This window comes from Procambarus clarkii, chromosome 92, assembly GCF_040958095.1.
Source record: "Procambarus clarkii isolate CNS0578487 chromosome 92, FALCON_Pclarkii_2.0, whole genome shotgun sequence".
Taxonomy (NCBI): Eukaryota; Metazoa; Arthropoda; class Malacostraca; order Decapoda; family Cambaridae; genus Procambarus; species Procambarus clarkii.
This window is the reverse complement of record NC_091241.1, coordinates 5,086,469-5,093,201: the sequence shown is the minus strand read 5'-3', so window position 1 is coordinate 5,093,201 and position 6,733 is coordinate 5,086,469.

Below are 6,733 nucleotides of genomic sequence, written 5' to 3'. Positions count from 1 at the left end.
CACTAGGGGTTTGGCGGGTGCATGGAATGGACTTTGGGCCTTTGTTTATGAGGACGGGCTGCTGGATGGAATGGACTTGGTCTGAGTACGGGTCGAGTTGTGGCTGGTATCAATCCGTTCTCATCAACATAGGTCAAATGTTCATTAATCAACCAACTAAACCCCCCTGTTTATGAACGAAAAACAGTTAACACATGACTCACAACTGATGTAACCAGTCCTCAGGCCAGGCTTGTTAAAGCTGCGGCCGTCCTCCAAGGCCGCAGCTTTATCTTGAGATGATTTTGGGGCCTAGTGTCCCCGCGGCCCGGTCCTCGACCAGGCCTCCACCCCCAGGAAGCAGCCCGTAGCAGTTGTCTAACTCTCAGGTACCTATTTACTGTTAGGTAACAGGGGCATCAGGGTGAAAGAAACATTTTGCCCATTTGTCTCTTCCTCCACCGGGGATCGTACCAGGAACCCAACCCGTCCTCGACTCAAGTCCATTACATTCAGCGGTCAACCCCACAGACGCATTCATAAATTTTAACAGACTGTTCACTCAAAACGGGAATTTTCTCAAGTATAAATTAATATTATAATATATTAGCATATTGTGTATATATAGGCATAGGATAGGTTAGGTTAGGTGTTTAGGTTCTGTTGGCGGTTATTTGTATATGTAGTACGTGGATGAAGCATTTATAGCGTTGTGATTCGAACAAAATTCGTCAGTGAAGCACTTGTTCCGGATATGTTCGAATGTCAGCAGTTGTGAGTCGTGTGTAAACCGCTTTTCATTCATAAACAAGGGGTTTGGCGGGTGCTTGGAATCACTTTTGGATCTTTGTTTGGAGGACGGGCTGCGGAACCTCAGGACTACGAATCCGAAGCGCTGTCCACCCAGCTGTCAGGCACCCTTTGAGAATTTGTGCATTCTCCATGCCCATTGTGCATTCATAAATGTTAACATATTGTACATTAAAATAAGTTTTCATTTATACATTAATATTATTATATATTAAAATTATGTGTATAGTTAGGCATAGGTTCGGTTAGGTTAGGTGTTTAGGTTCTGTTGGCGAGTATTTGTATTTGAAGTACGTGGGTGAAGCATTTACAGAGTTGCGATTCGAACAGAGGTCGTCAGTGAAGCACTGTTCGAGAAATGTTCGATCTGTCGGAAATCCGACAATGTTAACATTCTATAGTTAGCCATTACCAAACATTAAAGGAAAAGGAGAGATTTCATGACGTCATCACAACAAGACATCTATGTACACATCTCATTTCTTTTAAAGCCACAATCTAGTGTTTAAACTTAATAAAATAGTATTCACTAGGACTGAATATAAATAAGTACACCAGAAAAATATAGCTTGACTCCCTAAATCTATAAATCAGAGTTGGAACCAATAGAATATTGATGAAACGCCAGCTCAGGGAAGGGAGCCGGGCAGTGTTGCCAGATTGGGCTACAAATAGAGAATTGGGCTACTTTAGAGAGCCCCGCGCTCCCAAATTTTTAATTTCGCTACTTGCTACTTTTTTGGGCTAATTTAAAAGCAAAATGTGCTAATTTGGGCTATTAATGTTAAGAATGTACGATTGCGAGTTACATGAAAGTAGCTAAGCTATAAATAATTGTAATTAATAATAATTGTAAATATTAATTAATACTAAATAATATTATTTAATAAATTAGTCCCAATTCAATGCAGAGTTTTCTTCCAAGCACAGAAACTTGTAAATATAAATACAAGATAATAGATCGATAAATAAATAGACAACTTTCAAATATTGCACCAAGTAATGGCGAGAGGAAAAAACTAGACAGTATACATTACATTTGAAATTAATAATGGTTGAATGGTAATAAATTGGTATATGTTTGTATGTATACCAGACAAAGTCCATTTAATGGCAGAATTTAGCCATTTTGTGTAAAAACTTTTATATCTCATATTATTAATTATAACAGTAATCGAAAAAAGTCATAATTTGTATATACAAGAGATGAAACAGAGAGCCATGAGCTAGAGCGATGTGGAGGCCGAGCTTCCAGAAATACCTTCCTGTGATTGGCTGTTGCGGGGAATACCAACACTCTTTTATGAATAAAATTTAAACTAAGAAATAGGTCCTTGTGAACAACAACAAGGTTGTTGTGAAAAAGAACAACAATTTCTGTTTTGCATCTGACAGAAATCTCCATCTAACTGAATAATTTACTCGAATAAGAGGGCAGAGCAGTGTATCATTATTTGTGTCAAGGCAACCCCCAATAATAACGTCACAAGTTAGGTAGCCAGCCAATGTTTCTGTAACACCTGTTACATCCTGCAGTATTTAATTATCACTATATTAACACTTTAAATACTTAACATTTCACTTTTTAGGTAGATTAAAGTTGAAGCAGAATGTCATAAGCAAGGATGGTGTGCTGAATAAAGATGATTTATTAAGTGGATGGAGCCTTTAGCTGATCCCTTCCTGTGATTGGCTGTTGTGTGAATGTCAACAAAGAATATCTACCAATGATATGCCATTTATTATGCACCCCATACCACTTGTGGGCGGAGCTTGGAACCTCCTACCCGAGCACAACAACCCGCCTTATGGGTTGCTGTTTGGCTATTTATAGTGCGTTGGAAAAAAAAAGAGATGGCGTTAGTTGTATTTTGTGGGGTAATTTGTTATAAGTGTAATTTGATGTCAACAGATGGCGTAAGCTGTATCTTTTGGCCACTATTGACCAGCCAGTTGATAGTGTTCTCTTTTCTCTAAGACAGATGGCATCAGCTGTCTTATTATTACTTCCAAATTCCCTTTAAACACTGATCTACAAATCCCTTGGCTTATGATAAGATTTTATACCATTTATGATAAGTATTAGATAACTGGAGTTCCGCAATTACTTTTATTTATCAACTGTTCAGGATATCATCATATAACGTCTGGTTAGGACGTACTGCTCTCGATTGATGAAGATTAAGCCACCCAAGAGGTGGCACGGGCATGAATAGCCCGTAAATACTGCTCTCGTAATATTATTCAGTGGGGTGGGGGAACTATCAAGTGAAAGCGCCAAGCCATTACGACTATATAGCACTCGGAAGGGGTCAGGATACGGATTTGGGATGGAACGGGCGAAAGGAATGGTGCCCAACCTCTTGGGCGGTCGGGGATTGAACGCGGACCTGTAGGAAACGAGACCGTCGCTCTACCGTCCAGCCCAAGTGGTTAAGCGTAATATTATTAAACCAACAATTTATGCATATAATAACAGCATTTCACACTAAAAATACTTGGATATATTGAAATTTGGTAGTGAATTCCAATCTAGGAATCTCCTATGACTAAACTGTATTTTTTAATCACTTTTATGTACTTACTACTTATTATTAAATTATTAAGTACTTACTATAATCATTAAGTAAATTATTTTATTTAATATTTAAATTAAATGATAAAATATTAGGTAATAATAAATCATTGTGTAGGGGGGACAGGCAGCCAGTGTATATATACATGTTAGGCTTATACCAAGGTGCCACAAAGGTGCCAAATTAAAGACTGGGTGCTGCCGGGGCGGGCCCAAGGGCTGCTGGCGGCCCTGGCCAGGCTGAACTTCCGCGCCCTTATAATCACCATTGTTTAATAATCTTCACAGGGAGAAACAACTGTAAATATAGGAATAGTTTATTACAACATACACGGTAAAGAAAACAGCTCGGAAACTAAGGAAATAAAGCTGCCGATAAAACATTAAAGTCCACTTCAAGTTCAAGTATGTTTATTGAGACAATAAAAAAATACATCTCAAAGGGATAGAGTAGCTTAGGCTATTTCTAGCCCCCCCCCCCTCTACTTCAAGTCCCTCAAGGGGCGCACAAATTCAGTGAGTACAAATACACAAATCACAATACAAGATTCCCATCTAACATAGCAGGTTAAAATAGGAAGCCCAGCATATAAGTGTTACAAGTTACAAGGGAACAAGTGAGAAGGCGGTGGAGGCCAAAACCGGAATTGCTCACTGATTTTTAATGCAGATATGTCGTGATTATCATACTACAAAGATGGTAAGGCACGAAAACCTTTTTATTCGTTAAATTTTATAAGGCAATTAAAAGAACCTATTTCACAGCCCCTCTGTTCAAGTCCCAAATTTTCAAAATTGGAAATTTTTCAAATTTAAAAAAAAAAAATGGGCTACTCTTATTACAAATTCGCTACTTTTAGACCGTCAGCTCGCTACTTTTAGCAATTTAGATCTGGCAGCCCTGGAGCCGGGCAGTCTTTGTCTCAGAAAAAATGTAAACACACCCACGAGACAGTCAGTGCTCCTGAGAGATTTTACAACATGTTTCACACACGATGGACTATTCTATCCTAGTGACTTGCCACAACAACCTCTACAATAACGGGAGTACCATAGTGTCCGATTTGTGTAATATCCATGTAATAGTGGCCATTATTAATCAAGGATAAATATAATTTCGGTTATACTCTGGGGCTTCAACCCCAACAAAGTGAGTTTTATCTTTTTTTTTTTTTTTTTTTTTTTTTTGAGATATATACAAGAGTTGTTACATTCTTGTACAGCCACTAGTACGCGTAGCGTTTCGGGCAAGTCCTTAATCCTATGGTCCCTGGAATACGATCCCCTGCCGCGAAGAATCGTTTTTTCATCCAAGTACACATTTTACTGTTGCGTTAAACAGAGGCTACAGTTAAGGAATTGCGCCCAGTAAATCCTCCCCGGCTCTTTACTACATCTCTTTAAATCTCTTTACTACACGAATATTTCATGTCACACCTGTACTTTATATGTTAATGGAGCCATTATTAATACCGATTATTTGGCAGGTAAACTTGTGACTGGAGATATTAGAAGATGAGCTGGCCAACATAACCTGTGACGCTTCTTGCATACCTTAGCTGCTCCACAGACGCCACAGTGCTAGCCGCCATTACATAGCAACTAGGCTACATGTGCCACTCCCTAATTTGATGTAGTCACACTGCCTAATCAGGCCATATCTACCTACTCTGATAAGAATTTGTTTATATTAACCTATGTTTATCATAACATTTGTAGTACTAACCTTACTGTGGCTAGTTATAAACCACCATATGTGGTATAATTTAAATTTAATAGAAAGTGTTTATGGTTTAATTTATCTCCACCAATGTGGGATAAACTGTGAACATTTACACCCAACTATGTGTAGGTAAAGCTTGGCAGGCTAAATTTACTTACAGTCCACTTAGAATCATAAATCAGTATTGAAGTAACTGAAGAATACAAATTAAATATTCACAAAGAATAAAAACAAATAACTGCCTGCCAGGATTACCCCATACGAACGTCATCATTTGAGTCGTGTGTAAACCGTTTTTCATTCATAAACGGGGTTTGGCGGATGGATTAAAGAGCATTTGACCTTTGGTGATGACCTGATGTATGTATTTATATTTGAGAGAGTACAAATTTTGAATACACAGTACGTGAAAATTGACGAATGTGTCTTAAGCGTCGACCACCAAGTGGACATGCCTAGCCTGAGGATAGGCAGCAGCCGCCTTACATAGTCCAGAAGACCTTCAGTTTCCATTGTTCGTATACTGTATATGATTGTCCAATTACTGGGGTAGGATGTGTGTTATTCAAGAACTGCGACACACAGTCAGCAGGTGTTGTATCAGATGATAACACAACAGACCAGCCAACACCTGGGAAGCGACCCGTGGCGCCTCTAGCGGCGCCTCAGTGAGTCACGGGACATGTTGCGATTCCCTGTGATTGTGGCTGCTCACTATCACCGCCTGATAGTGAGTCCTCCTGTTGTAGGCGTGCCTTTGTTGTTTGTTGGGGGCGTGCCTTTGTTGTTTGTTGTGGGTGGTTTGGTGTTGTGGATGGTTTGGTGGGGTGTGGGTGTGTTTTAGTGTTGGTGAGGGCGTGCCTTTATTTGTTGTATTCACCTATTTGTGCTTGCGGGGGTTGAGCTTTGTCTCTTTGGTCCCGCCTCTCAACTGTCAATCAACTGGTGGTTTGTGGGTGGTTTGCCATGTTGTTGTTATGGGTATGTTGTTGTTGGTGCGTTGTTGTTGTGGGTATGTTGTTGTAGTAGTTGTGGGTATATTGTTATGGCGATGTTGTATGTTGTTGCTGTGGCCATGTTGTTGTAGTTGTGGGTATATTGTTGTGACCATGTTGTTGTGAGTGTGTTGTTGTTGTTGTATGTTGTTGCTGTGGCCATGTTGTTGTAGTTGTGGGTATATTGTTGTGACCATGTTGTTGTGAGTGTGTTGTTGTTGTTGTATGTTGTTGCTGTGGCCATGTTGTAGTTGTGGGTATATTGTGGCCATGTTGTGAGTGTTGTTGTTGTGGCCATGTTGCTGTGGCCATGTTGTAGTTGTGGGTAAATTGTTGTGGCTATATTGTTGTGGGTGTGTTGTTGAGGTTCAACAATCAAATCAAATATTTCAATCAAATACACACGAGATTATGATTCCAAGTTTTTATTAGAGGATGTGCTGAATTAAATATGGAGATAAAGTGGTACACAACGCTCACAGGATTCCAAGTTAATAGTCATAGCTTGGTGGACCATAGACTGATTGTTCATCATAATATTGGTCGGGATTGTTGTGGGCCTGTGAAGGGGCGCCGTAGCTTGGGGAGGGTGTTTCATAGGTTGGGGAAGGTGTTCCATATTTTGGGGAGGGTGTTCCATAGGTTGGGGAA